The 22,055-nt window shown below is 44.9% G+C and overlaps 1 protein-coding gene across 1 annotated transcript in view; it reads left to right on the top strand.

Annotated features, from left to right (window-relative positions):
- The first annotated feature begins 5,140 nt into the window (after positions 1-5,140).
- The window catches only part of LOC124008338 (roundabout homolog 1-like), a 223,192-nt gene continuing 206,277 nt past the window's right edge, over positions 5,141-22,055 (top strand). Inside the window, 2 exon segments of the mRNA XM_046319510.1 lie at positions 5,141-5,381; positions 11,334-11,413. The gene's annotated coding sequence lies outside the window, so the exon portion shown is untranslated.

Below are 22,055 nucleotides of genomic sequence, written 5' to 3'. Positions count from 1 at the left end.
CATTCAACTGAGACTGCTCTTCTCTGTATCACGGAGGCGCTCCGCACCGCTAAAGCTAACTCTCTCTCCTCTGCTCTCATCCTTCTAGACCTATCGGCTGCCTTCGATACTGTGAACCATCAGATCCTCCTCTCCACCCTCTCTGAGTTGGGCATCTCCGGCGCGGCCCACGCTTGGATTGCGTCCTACCTGACAGGTCGCTCCTACCAGGTGGCGTGGCGAGAATCTGTCTCCTCACCACGCGCTCTCACCACTGGTGTCCCCCAGGGCTCTGTTCTAGGCCCTCTCCTATTCTCGCTATACACCAAGTCACTTGGCTCTGTCATAACCTCACATGGTCTCTCCTATCATTGCTATGCAGACGACACACAATTAATCTTCTCCTTTCCCCCTTCTGATGACCAGGTGGCGAATCGCATCTCTGCATGTCTGGCAGACATATCAGTGTGGATGACGGATCACCACCTCAAGCTGAACTTCGGCAAGACGGAGCTGCTCTTCCTCCCGGGGAAGGACTGCCCGTTCCATGATCTCGCCATCACGGTTGACAACTCCATTGTGTCCTCCTCCCAGAGCGCTAAGAACCTTGGCGTGATCCTGGACAACAAACTGTCATTCTCAACTAACATCAAGGCGGTGGCCCGTTCCTGTAGGTTCATGCTCTACAACATCCGCAGAGTACGACCCTGCCTCACACAGGAAGCGGCGCAGGTCCTAATCCAGGCACTTGTCATCTCTCGTCTGGATTACTGCAACTCGCTGTTGGCTGGGCTCCCTGCCTGTGCCATTAAACCCCTACAACTCATCCAGAACGCCGCAGCCCGTCTAGTGTTCAACCTTCCCAAGTTCTCTCACGTCACCCCGCTCCTCCGCTCTCTCCACTGGCTTCCAGTTGAAGCTCGCATCCGCTACAAGACCATGGTGCTTGCCTACGGAGCTGTGAGGGGAACGGCACCTCAGTACCTCCAGGCTCTGATCAGGCCCTACACCCAAATAAGGGCACTGCGTTCATCCACCTCTGGCCTGCTCGCCTCCCTACCACTGAGGAAGTACAGTTCCCGCTCAGCTCAGTCAAAACTGTTCGCTGCTCTGGCTCCCCAATGGTGGAACAAACTCCCTCACGACGCCAGGACAGCGGAGTCAATCACCACCTTCCGGAGACACCTGAAACCCCACCTCTTTAAGGAATACCTAGGATAGGATAAAGTAATCCTTCTCACCCCCCCCCCTTAAAATATTTAGATGCACTATTGTAAAGTGGTTGTTCCACTGGATGTCATAAGGTGAATGCACCAATTTGTAAGTCGCTCTGGATAAGAGCGTCTGCTAAATGACTTAAATGTAATGTAAATGTAAATACGACGTGTTAGCTTGGCAACGGACTGATAAACAACAGTTACTCAATATTAGAATGGAAAAAATCATATGAAATCAATTTGAACATTTTTACAGAATACTTTCATTTCGCAAAGTTATTTCTTATTCTTCTGGGAAATTTTCTCCAAAGCGGGAGAAAATTGATTAGAATTTTTGGTGCACCACAAGGTGTTATGGCATAGCCTCCCCTGGCGAAGGATACATAGGATACTGCCTTCAACATCACCTGAATGAATGCACCTTAGAAGGCAGCATTTTAAGATACCTTGGTATTGGGACATGCCAATTTTGATGTACCACCTAGAAATGCTGATCTTTATCGATTGGGACGCACCCTATGTGTCTAGAGATGCCCTGTTCAGCATTACTGTCATAAATCATGCAGTTATAGTCTTTGTGTTGGTACAGTCGAGAGGGTTGATTTTGACTGGAACTAGTGGTATGGAGAGAACCTTTCTGCTCCTCATTGCTATAGAAACTGACAAGACAAGTCCCCCATTTTTTCTCCACCATGTTGCGCTAGGCTGTTTCACTGCAGGTATCACTGCATGTATATGTAGTGTTGTGCTGTGTGGCGGAGGAGCCACACAGGATGAGCTGTTGGCCCGGCAGAGTGTAAACAGAGCCTTAGGGATGGTCTCCCATGGTGGAACAGCACTCTACATGATTCTCTCACTGGGCTGCTGTGTTCTCCCAGGGTGGAGGATGTTTGGCCACTGGGAATCATTTGTCGTCTGACTGATGCTGAGCTAGATGCCCGAGTCTCCCCAGGCTTCAGCACGCCCCCATTCAGATCAACGGGGCTGTAGTGGAGCGGGTCGAGAGCTTCAAGTTCCTCGGTTGCCACATCACTAAGGATCTATCATGGTCGACGCACACCAACACAGTCGTGAAGAGGGCACGGCAACGCCTCTTCCTCCTCAGGAGGCTGAAACATTCAGCATGGGCCTCTCAGATCCTCAAAACGTTCTACAGCTGCACATTTGAGAGCATCTTGACTGGCTGCATCACCGCTTGGTATGGCAATTGCTTGGCATCCTACCGCAAGGCACTACAGAGGGTAGTGCTCACGGCCCATTAAACCACTGGGGAGGAGCTCCCTGCCATCCAGGACCTCTATACCAGGCGGTGTCAGAGGAAGGCCCTAAATATTGTCAAATATTCCACCCACCCAGGTCATAGACTGTTCTCCCGTACCAATGCACCAAGTCTGGAACCAACAGGACCCTGAACAGCTTCTACCCCCAAGCCATACTACTGCTAAACAGTTCATCCGGGTACTGTAGCTGTTTGGTTAAATATTGAACTATCTGTATTGACCCTTTTTGCACTAACCTTTGTGACTCATCACATACATTATTGCTACTGTTTATTATCTGTCTCTTTATTCCTAGTTATATGTACATATCTACCTCAATTTCCTTGTACCCCTGCATATTGACTCAGTACTGGTACCTTGTGTGTCACGTTTGTCGTAATGATGAGACCGAGGTGCAGCGTGAATAGAGTTCCACATATTTTTAATGAACTGAAACTCACTGAACAAAACAACAAACTAAACGTGACGCTACTGATGTGCACACAGACACCTAACTGTAGACAAGATTCCACACCAGAAAGTGGGAAAAGGGGCTGCCTAAATATGATCCCCAATCAGAGACAACAATAAACGGCTGTCTCTGATTGGGAACCATATCAGGCCAACATAGACATACAAAAAACCCTAGACATACAAAAACCCTAGATATACAAAACCCTAGAAATACAAAACCCTAGACATACAAAAACCCTAGACATGCAAAAACCCTAGACATACAAAACCCTAGACATACAAAAACCCTAGAAATACAAAACCCTAGACATACAAAAACCCTAGATATACAAAACCCTAGAAATACAAAACCCTAGACATACAAAAACCCTAGACATACAAAACCCTAGACATACAAGAACCCTAGACATACAAAAACCCCAGATATACAAATACCCTAGACATACAAAAACCCCAGATATACCAAACCCTAGACATACAAAAACCCCAGATATACCAAACCCTAGACATACAAAAACCCTTGACATACAAAAACCATAGACATACAAGAACCCTAGACATACAAGAACCCTAGACATACAAGAACCCTAGACATACAAAAACCCTAGACATACAAAAAACCCAAGACATACAAAAACCTAGAGTACCCACCCTAGTCACACCCTGACCTAACCAAAATATATAGAAAACAGAGATATCTAAGGTCAGGGCGTGATATCGTATGTATATAGCCAAGTTGTCATGAATCATTGTGTATTTAGTCAACTTTTATTATGAAGTCTTTTACTTTGATTGAATTTCTCTCTCAGCATTGTTGTGATGGGAAGGACCTGCAAGTAAACATTTCACTGTTCATCTACACCTGTTACTTACCAAGCATGTGTCAAATCAAATTTGATTTAGTTACAGATTGAGTTGTCTACTGTCAGGCTCGATGTCCGTGGTCTGTTCAGTGGGCTGTGACGTGCCAGGGACATGGCTGGTGCTGTTGTGTAAGTATAGAGCCTGGATCTTCAGCATAAGTCTACTCCCCCCCCCCATCCCCCCCCCACTGAGTGAATGAAATGACCCAGCGTAGATAATAGAGAGATGAGAAATCATTCGGTGGATCGAGAACATGTGAGGACTCGATGTCCCTCTTACTTTTAAGAGCTGCTGAAGTCTCTATTCCTCTCTTTCTCTCTCTCCGTCTGTCTCCCTCAAAGGTCTGTCTTTCTGTCTCTCTCTTTTGTTTCATATTTGAATTCCATGTTACTTCTGAATGTCCACGTTGAACAGGGAAACAAAGTGATGATGAAATATTTTTCATTTTTACTGTTTAGGTCCAGATAGGATGCAAATAATTTTGCTTTCACCCTGTCACTGAGTATAGCTGGCAAACAGCCGTTGGAATACATCTCAAACATTAACTCAAGCTAAACTGCAAAGTTAACTGATTGGCACTTTAGTCACTATTTCCTGTCGATGTTATCTAATTGGCAATGCTTGAATTGTTTTTACCCCTCAACGCATGTTCATCACTTTCTAGTCCACTGTCTCCTTATTTGACTATGAAATCCCCCTCTGCCGTTTGTACCCTATGGAATCCATTTTGTGCGGTCATGACCTAAGGTGAGTCACATTACATCGTATTCAATATTGACACACATAAATAATCGTATAATTACGTGTCATTTAGAATTCATCTAGGAAATGATACACTCTCGTAAGATACAAAACTCAGGCTTCAAAGATACCAGTTCATAGCCTGTCCAGGTTGACAGGACACTGTGTTTCATAACTACTGGACCTTTTAAGAGAAGGAGATTACAATTTCACTAAAGGGTGAATAAACATAATGTTGCTCAAAATGGAGCAGAGAGTCACACAGGCATTCCAATGAACAATCTGACCCACCCATGTAATGACAAAGAATGAGTGCAATTGAGGACGGATAGATGTATAGCAACACATCGATTATCATTATCAAACAAACATGTGCCCAGCCCAGTCTACGATATATCATCAAATATTCCCAGTATCATACTGTAGCTGTGTGTGAATCAAGTAGCCTATCTGTGAGCAAATTGCCTTAGCGCAGCCTTAGGACCCTGAGGAAATCGGCAGGTCACTGCAGGAGAAGGTGCGCGTGGTGATCTGTATGCGCTGCCACTCGTAGCTCGCATTATAGACCATCTGATAGCGGCTCTGCATTCCCAGGTAGAACGGGATTAGGTTTTTACTGCCGGGGACCTTTCTCGGTGCTCAGGCGCCTTCTTGTTGATTTATCTCACACCTGAACGTCTTTTCTTTTCTCTTCTTTTCATCATTTCCTCTCTTTTTTTTGGTGCCTATGCAAGGACATTTAACCGGAAAAAGATACATTTGCAAACGTTTCACAGAAAGGAGGGACCAATAGTAAATCAAACAAGCATTGAGCAACTAAACAAAGACGAATAACGGCGAAAAGAGGGTGAGTTCTTGAATTCTTCAACCACTTTCAGAAGCTGCAGAAGTTAATTGACAACGTTAATTGCCAAATATTTTTGACAAGGTGATAGGCTGTGGCGCGGTCTAAAAAGTTGATATCAATTCTGTCTAATAATGGTGTAAAGTTGTAAAGACAAAAATTATTAGGCTATCAATTTTGATAGAAAATGACTCAACCTGTTGATAAACTTTGATCTGAGTAGTGTGTGTGAACGAGAGAAGGGGACTGAGAGTGTTCGAGATAGTCTACATGTGTGAGCATTGACTACATGAGTGCTTTGGATACCCCCAGTTCGTATAATACAATGAATCCGCATTAAGATAGTAGGTCATATTTTCGTTGTCTTAAAAATTATTTATGAGAGTTTTTTGATTTGCCATTGACGTTGTGTGGCTGTGTAATCTATAGGCTACCCTGAATTTGTCAGGTAGGCTAATCCATACGGTTTGGTTTTGCAACCAACACTGAATTACAGAGTTAACAGATCTTTGGAGAACAAAGTAATTATCGTTGTATTTCTTTTTAAGATATATTATATTACACACTGATTATCCCAGTACCAGCCCTTGCTTCTCACTGTGCTATTTCATGGGTCAATCTAGCCATGTGTCAGAAAGGTGGGCTATAGCCTACGACAGATGTTTCCTCGCAAAACCACAATAAAGAAGTCTAAGCAGTTATTGTACAATTTACTTGACCGTCCAGACTTTCTGATTTGTTGTATATTTCCCACTGGTGTAATATCCTACATTTCAAAAGAAAGTTCATGAGTTGATTCAGCCGTTTACGGCAGGAGCTGTCCATTCATTGTGGTGCTGAAAGGTAGAACGGCAGGTTCCAGAAGGCGGTGATGGCTTCGCTCGCGATGCAGAAAATTAATGCTACTATAGTAGTGAAACATATAATTGAGTGTCTGTAGAGTGTAATAATCTCATTGTCATTGATTCCGTTGAGTCATTGGTCACCCTTGGCACACAATCATATAATTGGAAAGAATGGCTACAATATCAGTGAGGAGTACATGTATCACACTGGATAGTGTTAAACCTGATGTCTCTTGAACGTCTCCTTAATTCACATTCTGGGCTTGTCCCTTTATCCTTGGCCTTTTAATTCTCCACTGCCTTTGCCTCTCGCAGTCTGCAGTGGAACAGGGGGCAGACACACACACACACACACACACACACACACACACACACACACACACACACACACACACACACACACACACACACACACACACACACACACACACACACACACACACACACACACACACACACACACACACACACACACACACACACACACACACACACACGAGATAATTTATTTGAATACAAATAACATTACATCATGAGGGATTCAAACATTTCAAAGGTCATTGATACAAGGACACTTAAGGAAACAAAAAGTACTTTCTCCACCACACAGCTAGGCTGCCCATAACGACTGAAACAGAGCAGTACCTTCTCCTCTGCACAGCTAGGCTGCCCATAACGGCTGAAACAGAGCAGTACCTTCTCCTCCACACATCTAGGCTGCCCATAACGGCTGAAACAGAGCAGTACCTTCTCATCCACACAGCTAGGCTGCCCATAATGGCTGAAACAGAGCAGTACCCTCTCCTCCACACAGCTAGGCTGCCCATAACGGCTGAAACAGAGCAATACCTTCTCATCCACACAGCTAGGCTGCCTATAATGGCTGAAACAGAGCAGTACCTTCTCATCCACACAGCTAGGATGCCCTTAACAGTTGAAACAGAGCAATACCTTCTCATCCACACAGCTAGGCTGCCTATAATGGCTGAAACAGAGCAGTACCTTCTCCCCCACACAGCTAGGCTGCCTAAAGGGGCTGAAACAGAGCAATACCTTCTCCTCCACACAGCTAGGCTGCCCATAACAGCTGAAACAGAGCAGTACCTTCTCCTCCACACAGCTAGGCTGCCCATAACGGCTGAAACAGAGCAGTACCTTCTCCTCCACACATCTAGGCTGCCCATAACGGCTGAAACAGAGCAGTACCTTCTCATCCACACAGCTAGGCTGCCCATAACGGCTGAAACAGAGCAGTACCCTCTCCTCCACACAGCTAGGCTGCCCATAACGGCTGAAACAGAGCAGTACCTTCTCCTCCACACAGCTAGCCTGCCCATGATGGCTGAAACAGAGCAGTACCTTCTCCTCCACACAGCTAGGCAGCCCATAACAGCTGAAACAGAGCAGTACCTTCTCCCCCACACAGCTAGGCTGCCTAAAAGGGCGGAAACAGAGCAGTACCTTCTCCTCCACACAGCTAGGCTGCCCATGATGGCTGAAACAGAGCATTTAATTTTTTTTATACCTTTATTTTACTAGGCAAGTCAGATAAGAACACATTTTTATTTTCAATGACAGCCTAGGAACAGTGGGTTAACTGCCTGTTCAGGGGCAGAACAACAGATTTTTACCTTGTCAGCTCGGGGATTCGAATTTGCAACCTTTCAGTTACTAATCCAACGCTCTCACCACTAGGCTACCCTGCAGTACCTTCTCCTCCATACAGCTAGGCTTCCCATAACAGCTGGAACAGAGCAGTACCTTCTCCTCCACACAGCTAGGCTTCCCATAACAGCTGGAACAGAGCAGTACCTTCTCCTCCACACAGCTAGGCTGCCCATAACAGCTGAAACAGAGCAGTACCTAGACATTTGTTTTGCTCTTCTCTTAGACAGGCCTGCAATCTGAATGTTTATGTAAGTTTATGTACGTGGCAGAGACGAAATATCAACGCCACCAACCTGCATCTACACTTCAGGCTGTCCAAGTGTGATATGAGGGGCTGCTACTTAAGGAGCTTGTCAGATAAGGCTGCTCCATGTAACAATGGAATGAGCAGCCCACCTCCAGTACCAGCCCCTCCCTCTGGTCTCCCACAACAACAATATCTGTCTTATTCAGCAGACAAGAAAACACATGATCATCAACATCAAACCAGGCTCCTCTGACAACAGAATGTTTATGTATGTCTGCTGTTGGGGAAACCACCTGTCTCACCTCAGTAGCTACCAGGTTGATGTGTGCAACACACACACACACACACACACACACACACACACACACACACACACACACACACACACACACACACACACACACACACACACACACACACACACACACACACACACACACACACACACACACACACACACACACACACACACACACACACACACACATTGGGACTGTTCTGGTTATTCACCCTGTCAAGTTTATTCAATAAAAACATAAGCAAATTAAAATGAAACACAATTCACCTCATGTACCCCCCTTTGGGAATACATCTTCATTTGATTTCCTCTATAAATAAAACATAGTGTAGCCTCCCGGGTGGTCAGTGGTCTAAGACACTGCAGTGCTTGAGGCGTCACTACAGATCCGGATTCAATCCCGGGCTGTGTCGCAGCTTGCCGCGACCGGTTGACCCATGAAGCTACACACAACTGGCCCAGCGCAGTCCGGGTTAGGGGAGGGTTTGGCCCGGCCGGGATGTCCTTGTCCAATCGTGCACTATCGACTCCTGTGGTGGGCCGGGCGTGTGCGTGCTAACACGGTCGCCAGTTGTACAGTGTCTCCTCCAGCACATTGGTGTGGCTGGCTTCCTGGTTAAGCGAGCAGTGTGTCAAGAAGCAGTGCGGCTTAGCAGGGTCATGTTTCGGAGGATGCTCCTATTGCCTGTTATGGCCGAGCAAATCACTCATCCAAATCACAGACTTGTCCAGCCATGTAAATATGGAACTGCATTGGGTTTCAATAAAGTGTTGGTATGCATTATTGATGGAGACAATACAATTTGTTTGTAGCTGGGGGTGTCTTGGCTGTGTAATGATTACAAAGACGGAGTTGACAGAGGCAGGGACTGGTCATTTAATTACACTATTGACTGACTGACAAGTCTGGGAGAGGTTTTCACCTCATGCTCGTTTCACTGTTGGTTGTTCCTGTCTACCTGTCTGTCTCAGAGATGGACAGCCACTGGCCTATCACCTGGAATGATGCGTAAAAGCACAAAATCAAGAAGATGGAGGTTAAAAATGACAGAGAGAGAGAGAGACATCCAGATGGATTGACTCACCAACAGAGGAACTGAAATGTCTAAAACCATGGATGAAAAAGTCAACCTAGAGAGTAATGTGCACTTATTTTGCGTATTATTCTTTTTTTCACAATATTTTGTGGTTGTAAAGTGTCTTTTGTAATTCAAGACTGGGAGAGGCCAGGTGTGTATTTGTTGAGTGTGTATGTGTAAGTGTGTCTTTCTCTCTTGATCCCTCCAGCGGATTCTAAGCAGAGCGTCCATATTTCCCTGGAGAGATGTGTCTTCTCTCTGAGGGACTGTTGCTACGCCACGTCATTCCAGCGTTATTGAATTTCTCACTTTTCACAAGCAAAACGCATTTCACATTATAAAGGTGTGGAGAGGCTGCTTGCTTATTCAGTCTGGCTGTGTGCCATATCTCAGCTTAAGTAAAGAAGAGACACAGATGAATATTTATGAGTAGTTATTTAGGGAAAAAGGTGTTTGTTTCACTGTGGGTGCAAAGTTAGTTTGCCTTGGAAAACAAGTCCTTGTAAGGCTCAGAACTTGTCAGGCGTCAACATTTAGTATCAAGACAAAAGGGTGCAAATGGTTTTTGTCAGGGGGCTGTCGGCTGTAATTAAAGAAAAGCTGACACAGACTTCAGCCTGTTTCTAGGATTGTCTCTGTCTGTATATGCTGTGTGACTAGAGGGAAGAAGACAAAGAGGAGGAAAGAAGGGTAGAAAATAGACTGATAGAGACAAAGATAAAAAAAACATGCCGAGAGAAAGAAAAAAGGAAAGATGGGTAGATAAGGTTAGGGCCAATAAGAAGACAGGCATACAGTGTGAGAGAATGACTGTAGGAAGATGGATACAGAGAGAGAAACAAAGCAAAAATAGAGAAGAGAGACAAAGGGAATGAAGGATGGTTTTGGTTTGATTTTAATGATCAACCTCTCTGTCCTTTCAATCAATTGGCTCTATCTGCTGGTTGCTCTTCTGTGCTTCTGACCACTCAGTTTGTACACATGTTCCAGGGGATGGATGTTTTGGGTAATGACCCATGTCCAATGGATGGACTTTGTCCTCCTTTATTGCCATAAGAAGTGAGTTGTAATTCATGGCCTCTGCTCCCGGGTCACCTAGGGGGAATCGATAGCGGCGCACCCCCATTGCCGAGATGCCACCTTATCATTGTCTAGGCCATTGTTGTAATGGGTGGCTACTTGGCAAGTAATTTTCCCCTTAATGTTGAATAACGACAGCTGCATCTTTTATTTTTACCCTTGTTGATTGAGTGTCTTTTTATTGAATTTCCATTTAAGCAGCCGTTTCTCCAAACCATCCCCTTCTTTAATTTCACAGCAGAGAGACACTCTCTGCACTGCTGACATTGGCTGCAATGATAAATGGACTTTCACTTGGATAAGGCTTATTCCTAGAGCCCCTGGCAAGCCCAGCCCAGAGCACATACTGCAGGGCAGCTCTCTGTGGCAAAGAGCACCCAGGGTCTCACTCTCTAGCTCACAATCACATTCATTCTGATTTACAGACAGTGTACTGCTTCGATTACCATGGAAACCAGGATTTGGTAGATGGATACAAGAGTACAACACGTCTCCAGATGTGCTCTCACATCTCAGGCAATGTGTCCGCGTTTTATCTGTAACGACAACACTTTTTTTTTACATACACTGAGTGTACCAAACATTAGGAACACCCCCCCCCCCCATTAGGAGATGGTTATTCATTAATGTTCGGTGAACTGAGAGGGAGATGTGCATGTTGTGTGTGGCTGATGAGTGAGAACCGTGTTAAAACCTGTGCGTGTTGCTAATGGTGTGTTATGTTATTTTGTGTTCCAGGATCTATCCACAGACATAACAGGATCAGCTAAGAGGTCAGAGGTCAGCGGCCTGCAGGCCAGTCTGACAGATCATCATCTGTAAGCCCTGACGACAGACCTTCTCACTAACCCTACCCTACCCAGCCTTATGACTGTCTATCATACTCTCCGTCAGGCCTCCAGCATCCCTCTACCTCTCCGATAGTTTTAATACTTTCTGTCTCGCTCTGTTAGCCCCTGTAATGCAGTGTCATAAGAATGGCTGACTGGCTGTGGCGCGTGGCTGCATCTGTCTCCCTGTCTGTCTCCTTACAGACAGGCTCATTCCTCACTGACACAGTCTGGATATGAGGTATTTCCCAGGTGGATCTAAAGCTTACTCTAGTGTGATGGGGTCTGCCACTGGTAGAGCCTGATTCATCCCACTTTGAGTTTGCAGTATCTCTGTCACCTCATCCACCCGCTTCCAGGTTCAGACTCCTCTCAGCCCTATGGCCCTGGTTGTGTGTGTGTGTGGTTGGTGTGTCGTGTGTGCATGTGTGTGGTGTGTTTGTGTGGTGTGTGTGTGTTGTGTTTGTGTTTGTGGGTTGTGTCTGTGTGTGTGGTATATGTCCTCCTCTGCTCTGAGGGTGTGATTCAATAGCACTGTTCAGTGTCCAAGGAGACCTACTGCTGGGCTCATTGATTTGGTCTCCAAATCTTGAGAAGGAAATAACCAGTGACACACACTTCCTGTACTCACCCCCTGCTCTTCTTCACTCCCTGGCACCTGCTGATCAGCCATCACATACCAATCTACCTCTCTGAGATGTGTGAGGAAAACATATTTGTTCTCATGTGTGCTGACCTGGTTTTTCCATCTCCTTCCATCAATGTATTTCAACATGATTATTTGATGAAAGATGGTTTCCATGTGAAAATAGATTTAGTAATTCATGCCAGACAGATCGGTGTGGTTTGTGTGGGTTTCAGTGGTTAATATCATGAGGCGGGTCTCTACTTTACCATTGGCTGGTGGTGGTAGAGCACTTTTGCCTGCAGCCATTATCTGCTGATGTTGCAGGTGTTTGAATGCGCTGCCATGCTCTGCTGGGTGTCACTTCCATGTATCTCCTAAAGTTCATATGGTTTTGTTCAGACTAAATCCTTGATTTCCTGGCCCCTGACCTTATGATTGCTGATCCCTCTACCATATCAGAGTGCTGGGATGTATCCGTCTCTGCTGTGGTTTAGGATAGAGCCAGGGATAGAGAGGGGGAACAGTGAGGGCACTGGAGTGAAAAAGCTGATTCTCTTCCCTGCTTCACACCCCAGTGCCTACATGTGATCTGTCTGCTGTGGTGTAGTGACGGTTCCTGCTCTCTGATATTGGCAATCTGTTAGGGGGTAAGAGGGAATGCTTCCCCCTGTCACAGGACTGGTAGGGGGAAGGATAATCAGCATCCCGTTTTACTCAATCTGCAGCTCTCTCTCCATTACAATGTCATGCCTATGAATGGCTTACAGAGCAGGAGGTGGGTGTCGAACACCTAAACCAAGATTGCAGCATGAGGACACAGTAGCTACATTGATGAAACAGCAAGACAGTGCTCCTGGATAAGAGTGTCTGCTAAATGACTAACATGTAAATGTAATATACAGTACTTGAAACCTGGTGTGGGACTCTGCATGTGAACCCTGTGGGATCTTGCAAGACATGTACATGCAAGATAGATATCCTCATAGACAGGGTCTTGCCATGTGCAGACATCTTATCTGTTTTGTGTGCCTGTGTGTGTGTGGGCGTTGGCCTATGTGGTGTGCATATGTGTCGTGTCTGTGTTTGTGTAGTGCACAGGCTCTCCGTGATTCAGGTGGCAGCGGTGGCAGGTTAATTCAATTATGGTAATGAGGCGGTGATAATGCACCGTCAGTCTGAGCCATTTAATCCAGGAGTTCTTCAACTTTTTCAGCCTGGGACTCAAATGAGCATTCTGTGTTTTCCTGGGACCCAAGCTTAGGAAAATATGCAACTATACTGTAATGACCCGACTAGATCATAAAGGAACAATTGTCCAGACAGAGGCTTGAGTTTACGAATTGACGGTTTATTACACCAACTTTACACAGGCTACTGTTTGGGCCGTAGCACACGCCAAATAGATGACACAAGCCAATCGTGACCTTCTCTTGTGAAGCCCAGACGTAAGAGAGAGAGAACAAAAGCTGAACCTGGTCTTAACTTCCAATGCTCCACCCCCCTGCCCAACCCCCCTCCACGCCACTCCACCAACCACCAGGATGCCCGGCATCAGAACATTCCAGGCATTCCCGTGATTGGCAGATAGCAGGTTGATTGACAGGTTGGACCCCGCGAACACCGGGTACTGGTCAGTACAACACAACCACCTCCTAGCCTAACACATAACACACAGCTGTCTGTGCGGGTCGCTACAATACATAAATATCGGTACATTTCATTGCCCTAAAACAAATGCAATATAGACAAAAAAAACAATTAACAATGACATTAAATAAATAAAATAAATAAATTACATATCCATATAAATATCTATTCATGTTTATTTTCCCCCATTAAAACACTTACATATCTGTCTAGGTTGGAACTGTTGCTGTTAAAATACAATGCATCATTTTCATTCTGAACTGGAATAAACTGATTGATCACATCACACGGATATATATATAGACCAGGAAACACACACACACTCCTTTTCTGGTCTATATCTGTATGATGTGATCAATCAGTTTATTCCAGTTCAGAATTTAAAAAAATGTATTTTAACAGCAACAGTTCCAACCTAGACTTTCTTTCAACAATCTTTTCTACAGTAAGATGTACAGTAGGCCTGATCATTTTTAATCTGTACTGTTACTTAGGGTTGCACTATCATAAAGCCTGTGTGTGTGTTCTGTTACTCATCTATGTGATGTGATCAATCAGTTTATTCCAGTTCAGAATAAAAATGATGTATTGTATTTTAACAGCAACATGTCTATTCTGGGCTCTGTGGTGACAGTACAACACTGAGGTTATACTCAGCATTGAAACTGTTTCTGTACTTGTTTATTAAGTATGTCAGAGTTCAGAACCCTGACTCGCATAGGTATCAAATCAAATCAAATCAAATCAAATTTATTTATATAGCCCTTCGTATATCAGCTGATATCTCAAAGTGCTGTACAGAAACCCAGCCTAAAACCCCAAACAGCAAACAATGCAGGTGTAAAAGCACGGTGGCTAGGAAAAACTCCCTAGAAAGGCCAAAACCTAGGAAGAAACCTAGAGAGGAACCGGGCTATGTGGGGTGGCCAGTCCTCTTCTGGCTGTGCCGGGTAGAGATTATAACAGAACATGACCAAGATGTTCAAATGTTCATAAATGACCAGCATGGTCAAATAATAATAAGGCAGAACAGTTGAAACTGGAGCAGCAGCACAGTCAGGTGGACTGGGGACAGCAAGGAGCCATCATGTCAGGTAGTCCTGGGGCACGGTCCTAGGGCTCAGGTCCTCCGAGAGAGAGAAAGAAAGAGAGAATTAGAGAGAGCATATGTGGGGTGGCCAGTCCTCTTCTGGCTGTGCCGGGTGGAGATTATAACAGAACGTGGCCAAGATGTTCAAATGTTCATAAATGACCAGCATGGTTGAATAATAGTAAGGCAGAACAGTTGAAACTGGAGCAGGAGCATGGCCAGGTGGACTGGGGACAGCAAGGAGTCCTCATGTCAGGTAGTCCTGGTACATGGTCCTAGGGCCCAGGCCAGTTGAAACTGGAGCAGCAGCATGGCCAGGTGGACTGGGGACAGCAAGGAGTCATCATGTCAGGTAGTCCTGGGGCATGGTCCTAGGGCTCAGGTCCTCCGAGAGAGAGAAAGAAAGAGAGGAGAGAATTAGAGAACGCACACTTACACAGGACACCGAATAGGACAGGAGAAGTACTCCAGATAAACAAACTGACCCTAGCCCCCCGACACATAAACTACTGCAGCATAAATACTGGAGGCTGAGACAGGAGGGGTCAGGAGACACTGTGGCCCCATCCGAGGACACCCCCGGACAGGGCCAAACAGGAAGGATATAACCCCACCCACTTTGCCAAAGCACAGCCCCCACACCACTAGAGGGAAATCTTCAACCACCAACTTACCATCCTGAGACAAGGCCGAGTATAGCCCACAAAGATCTCCGACACGGTACAACCCAGGGGGGGGGGAGGAAACCCAGACAGGCCGACCACAACAGTGAATCAACCCACCCAGGTGACGCACCCCCCCCCAGGGACGGCACGAGAGAGCCCCAGCAAGCCAGTGACTCAGCCCCCGTAACAGGGTTAGAGGCAGAGAATCCCAGTGGAAAAAGGGGAACCGGCCAGGCAGAGACAGCAAGGGCGGTTCGTTGCTCCAGAGCCTTTCCGTTCACCTTCCCACTCCTGGGCCAGACTACACTCAATCATATGACCCACTGAAGAGATGAGTCTTCAGTAAAGACTTAAAGGTTGAGACCGAGTTTGCGTCTCTGACATGGGTAGGCAGACCGTTCCATAAAAATGGAGCTCTATAGGAGAAAGCCCTGCCTCCAGCTGTTTGCTTAGAAATTCTAGGGACAATTAGGAGGCCTGCGTCTTGTGACCGTAGCGTACGTGTAGGTATGTACGGCAGGACCAAATCAGAGAGGTAGGTAGGAGCAAGCCCATGTAATGCTTTGTAGGTTAGCAGTAAAACCTTGAAATCAGCCCTTGCTTTGACAGGAAGCCAGTGTAGAGAGGCTAGCACTGGAGTAATATGATCAAATTTTTTGGTTCTAGTCAGGATTCTAGCAGCCGTATTTAGCACTAACTGAAGTTTATTTAGTGCTTTATCCGGGTAGCCGGAAAATAGAGCATTGCAGTAGTCTAACCTAGAAGTGACAAAAGCATGGATTAATTTTTCTGCATCATTTTTGGACAGAAAGTTTCTGATTTTTGCAATGTTACGTAGATGGAAAAAAGCTGTCCTCGAAATGGTCTTGATATGTTCTTCAAAAGAGAGATCAGGGTCCAGAGTAACGCCGAGGTCCTTCACAGTTTTATTTGAGACGACTGTACAACCATTAAGATTAATTGTCAGATTCAACAGAAGATCTCTTTGTTTCTTGGGACCTAGAACAAGCATCTCTGTTTTGTCCGAGTTTAATAGTAGAAAGTTTGCAGCCATCCACTTCCTTATGTCTGAAACACATGCTTCTAGCGAGGGCAATTTTGGTGCTTCACCATGTTTCATTGAAATGTACAGCTGTGTGCCATCCGCATAGCAGTGAAAGTTTACATTATGTTTTCGAATAACATCCCCAAGAGGTAAAATATATAGTCAAAACAATAGTGGTCCTAAAACAGAACCTTGAGGAACACCGAAATGTACAGTTGATTTGTCAGAGGACAAACCATTCACAGAGACAAACTGATATCTTTCCGACAGATAAGACCTAAACCAGGCCAGAACATGTCCGTGTAGACCAATTTGGGTTTCCAATCTCTCCAAAAGAATGTGGTGATCGATGGTATCAAAAGCAGCACTAAGGTCTAGGAGCACGAGGACAGATGCAGAGCCTCGGTCCGATGCCATCAAAATGTCATTTACCACCTTCACAAGTGCCGTCTCAGTGCTATGATGGGGTCTAAAACCAGACTGAAGCATTTCGTATACATTGTTTGTCTTCAGGAAGGCAGTGAGTTGCTGCGCAACAGCCTTCTCTAAAATCTTTGAGAGGAATGGAAGATTCGATATAGGCCGATAGTTTTTTATATTTTCAGGGTCAAGGTTTGGCTTTTTCAAGAGAGGCTTTATTACTGCCACTTTTAGTGAGTTTGGTACACATCCAGTGGATAGAGAGCCGTTTATTATGTTCAACATAGGAGGGCCAAGCACAGGAAGCAGCTCTTTCAGTAGTTTAGTTGGAATAGGGTCCAGTATACAGCTTGAAGGTTTAGAGGCCATGATTATTTTCATCATTGTGTCAAGAGATATAGTACTAAAACACTTGAGCGTCTCTCTTGATCCTAGGTCCTGGCAGAGTTGTGCAGACTCAGGACAACTGAGGTTTGGAGGAATACGCAGGTTTAAAGAGGAGTCCGTAATTTGCTTTCTAATAATCATAATCTTTTCCTCAAAGAAGTTCATGAATTTATCACTGCTAAAGTGCAAGTCATCCTCTCTTGGGGAATGCTGCTTTTTAGTTAGCTTTGCCACAGTATCAAAAAGGAATTTCGGATTGTTCTTATTTTCCTTAATTAAGTTATGTGGGTGGCCAAACTGGACCAGAACATCTACTGCCTCCTCAGTCATGCAGGAGACCGCTTTCTGCTGTAGATGAACAACCCAGAACTGTGTGAGTGTGTTACTGTGTGAGTGTGTTACTGTGTGAGTGTGTTACTGTGTGAGTGTGTTACTGTGTGAGTGTGTTTGCCTCAAAAAGCATCTCATTTCAATCAGTTTATTCCAGTTAAGACTAAAAAATATTATTGTATTTTAACAGCAACAGTTCCAACCTAAACTAGTTTTCAACAATAATTTATACAGTAAGATGTACAGTGGGCCTGATAATTTCTACAGTAAGATGTACAGTGGGCTTGATCATTTCTACAGTGAGATGTACAGTGGGCCTGATCATTTCTACAGTGGGCCTGATAATTTCTACAGTGAGATGTACAGTGGGCCTGATCATTTCTACAGTGAGATGTACAGTGAGCCTGATCATTTCTACAGTAAGATGTACAGTGGGCCTGATCATTTCTACAGTAAGATGTACAGTGGGCCTGATCATTTCTACAGTGAGATGTACAGTGGGCCTGATCATTTCTACAGTAAGATGTACAGTGGGCCTGATCATTTCTACAGTAAGATGTACAGTGGGCCTGACCATTTCTACAGTGAGATGTACAGTGGGCCTGATCATTTCTACAGTAAGATGTACAGTGGGCCTGATCATTTCTACAGTGAGATGTACAGTGGGCCTGATCATTTCTACAGTGAGATGTACAGTGGGCCTGATCATTTCTACAGTGAGATGTACAGTGGGCCTGATCATTTCTACAGTGAGATGTACAGTGGGCCTGATCATTTCTACAGTGAGATGTACAGTGGGCCTGATCATTTTTCATCTTCATCTGTATTGTTACTTAAAGGCTGCACATCAGTAGCTACTTTGCTTTGGCGAATGTTAGCGATTAGCTGTGTACAAGGCCAGGGGATTGTTTGAAAAACTCACATCTACTATGAGAGTTAGTTAGTACTCCCTTATTTCTGCTTATCAACACCTGTTATAAAAGGACAACAATGCCTTGCTAGCTGACTAACTTTTCCACTGTCAAATCACTGTTTCCTGAAGCATTCTGCCCTGTTCTGAAAGAACTTCCTGGGTTTACCATCATGCTGTGGATGTTTGGTCAGGACGTGTTAATGTGTTCGTTATGCGAGACTCATTACTAAACTCTTCACCGCACAAAACACATTGTGGGCGCTCCTCGTTATAAGTTTGTATAAAAGAGAGAGAAACTCATCGCTGTATATTTTTCGTTTCGTGACAATTGATCTCAGTCAGAACTTGTTGCTAGCACGAATCCATTTGATGACAACGGTGAGTGACGGCGGGTGAGAATGACAAGTCAGTGGTAGACAACGCATCATCTGCTTTCTGAACGACAGCGGTGATCTTCAAGAAAACTGCAGAAAAAAAGATCCGGTAAACCGCGAAGCACACAGGCATCTCCCTCTCCCACTCGCGCAGCTGCCAAACTGAACAGAGACCGCTGCTTTAGCAGAAAGCGCACCGAACAGAGCGCGCAGATGCACTTGGCCAAATCAATTCTAATAATTAATGAAACAATTAAACATTTACACTGACACGTCGCGACCCAACACTAACAGGACCCTTAAGAAAGGCTGGTTTAATCCTTACCTGTCTCCACAGTGAGACACACACCTGCATGTCTCACTGTGCCTTCTAACACAGCACTCCTCTATCTCTCCCCATCACATATATCACTGGGCTCCCACCATAAACCACAGTCCACATCACCATACTGTAGAAACACCACTATCTCAGCATGTCGGCACATGCACTGTTATGTCACACTTTGCTATCTCTTCTCACACTCCTCCATCTTCAAGCATATATATTATGTGTAACACCTGCTCTATTGGCTGCCTATGTGTTTTAACAGTGGAACTGTGCATGGCCTCAGCCTGAGTGTGTTGTAGAACTACAGCATATCCATCCCAGGCTGTAGTCCTGCTGTCTGTCTGCAGCATCCAGGTGCTCCAGTATACAACACTAATTACTGCAGTTTACTGAGGACCCAGAGTGCTGACTACAGATTACTGCACTCTGAAAGTGTCTGTCCCATCAGCTCCTCTTTCTCTCTTCATTCTTCAGTTTTCCCATTTAAAGTGTTTAATTCGAGTTAGAAATATGCATACGTTTGACTTATTTCTTGGTAATTTAGCAGACACGCTTATCCAGTGCAAGTTACATGAGCAATTGGGCTTAAGTGCCTTGCTCAAGGGCACATCAACCAATTTCCCTTAGTCAACCTTTCGGTTAATGGCCCAACCTCTTAACCGCTAGGCTACTACCCAGCCCACATATTACAGAGGCAATATGATATATATATATATTTATCTCTTTAACCATGTCTTTACTCCTACTGTTAGCCATGTCTTTACTCCTACTGTTATCCATGTCTTTACTCCTACTGTACTGTTAGCCATGTCTTTACTCCTACTGTTAGCCATGTCTTTACCCCTACTGTTAGCCATGTCTTTACTCCTACTGTTAGCCATGTCTTTACCCCTACTGTTAGCCATGTCTTTACCCCTACTGTTAGCCATGTCTTTACTCCTACTGTTAGCCATGTCTTTACTCCTACTGTTAGCCATGTCTTTACCCCTACTGTTAGCCATGTCTTTACTCCTACTGTTAGCCATGTCTTTACCCCTACTGTTAGCCATGTCTTTACTCCTACTGTTAGCCATGTCTTTACTCCTACTGTTAGCCATGTCTTTACCCCTACTGTTAGCCATGTCTTTACTCCTACTGTTAGCCATGTCTTTACCCCTACTGTTAGCCATGTCTTTACTCCTACTGTTAGCCATGTCTTTACCCCTACTGTTAGCCATGTCTTTACTCCTACTGTTAGCCATGTCTTTACTCCTACTGTTAGCCATGTCTTTACTCCTACTGTTAGCCATGTCTTTACTCCTACTGTTAGCCATGTCTTTACTCCTACTGTTAGCCATGTCTTTACCCCTACTGTTAGCCATGTCTTTACTCCTACTGTTAGCCATGTCTTTACTCCTACTGTTAGCCATGTCTTTACCCCTACTGTTAGCCATGTCTTTACTCCTACTGTTAGCCATGTCTTACTCCTACTGTTAGCCATGCCTTTACTCCTACTGTTAGCCATGTCTTTACCCCTACTGTTAGCCATGTCTTTACTCCTACTGTTAGCCATGTCTTTACCCCTACTGTTAGCCATGTCTTTACTCCTACTGTTAGCCATGTCTTTACTCCTAATGTTAGCCATGTCTTTACTCCTACTGTTAGCCATGTCTTTACTCCTACTGTTAGCCATGTCTTTACTCCTACTGTTAGCCATGTCTTACTCCTACTGTTAGCCATGTCTTTACTCTAACTGTTAGCCATGTCTTTACCCCTACTGTTAGCCATGTCTTTACTCCTACTTCCTACTGTTAGCCATGTCTTTACCCCTACTGTTAGCCATGTCTTTACTCCTACTGTTAGCCATATCTTTACCCCTACTGTTAGCCATGTCTTTACTCCTACTGTTAGCCATGTATTTACCCCTACTGTTAGCCATGTCTTTACTCCTACTGTTAGCCATGTCTTTACCCCTACTGTTAGCCATGTCTTTACCCCTACTGTTAGCCATGTCTTTACTCCTACTGTTAGCCATGTCTTTACTCCTACTGTTAGCCATGTCTTTACTCCTACTGTTAGCCATGTCTTTACTCCTACTGTTAGCCATGTCTTACTCCTACTGTTAGCCATGTCTTTACTCCTACTGTTAGCCATGTCTTTACCCCTACTGTTAGCCATGTCTTTACTCCTACTGTTAGCCATGTCTTTACCACTACTGTTAGCCATGTCTTTACCCCTACTTCTTTACCCCTACTGTTAGCCATGTCTTTACCCCTACTGTTAGCCATGTCTTTACATGTCTTTACTCCTACTGTTAGCCATGTCTTTACTCCTACTGTTAGCCATGTCTTTACCCCTACTGTTAGCCATGTCTTTACCCCTACTGTTAGCCATGTCTTTACTCCTACTGTTAGCCATGTCTTTACCCCTACTGTTAGCCATGTCTTTACCCCTACTTCTTTACCCCTACTGTTAGCCATGTCTTTACCCCTACTGTTAGCCATGTCTTTACTCCTACTGTTAGCCATGTCTTTACTCCTACTGTTAGCCATGTCTTTACCCCTACTGTTAGCCATGTCTTTACTCCTGTTAGCCATGTCTTTACTCCTACTGTTAGCCATGTCTTTACTCCTACTGTTAGCCATGTCTTTACCCCTACTGTTAGCCATGTCTTTACTCCTACTGTTAGCCATGTCTTTACTCCTACTGTTAGCCATGTCTTTACTCCTACTGTTAGCCATGTCTTTACCCCTACTGTTAGCCATGTCTTTACCCCTACTGTTAGCCATGTCTTTACTCCTACTGTTAGCCATGTCTTTACCCC

Source organism: Oncorhynchus gorbuscha, linkage group LG02 (genome assembly GCF_021184085.1).
Source record: "Oncorhynchus gorbuscha isolate QuinsamMale2020 ecotype Even-year linkage group LG02, OgorEven_v1.0, whole genome shotgun sequence".
NCBI lineage: Eukaryota > Metazoa > Chordata > Actinopteri > Salmoniformes > Salmonidae > Oncorhynchus > Oncorhynchus gorbuscha.
Note: the sequence above shows the minus strand (reverse complement) of the source record. Positions and strands in the feature narration are given on the sequence as shown.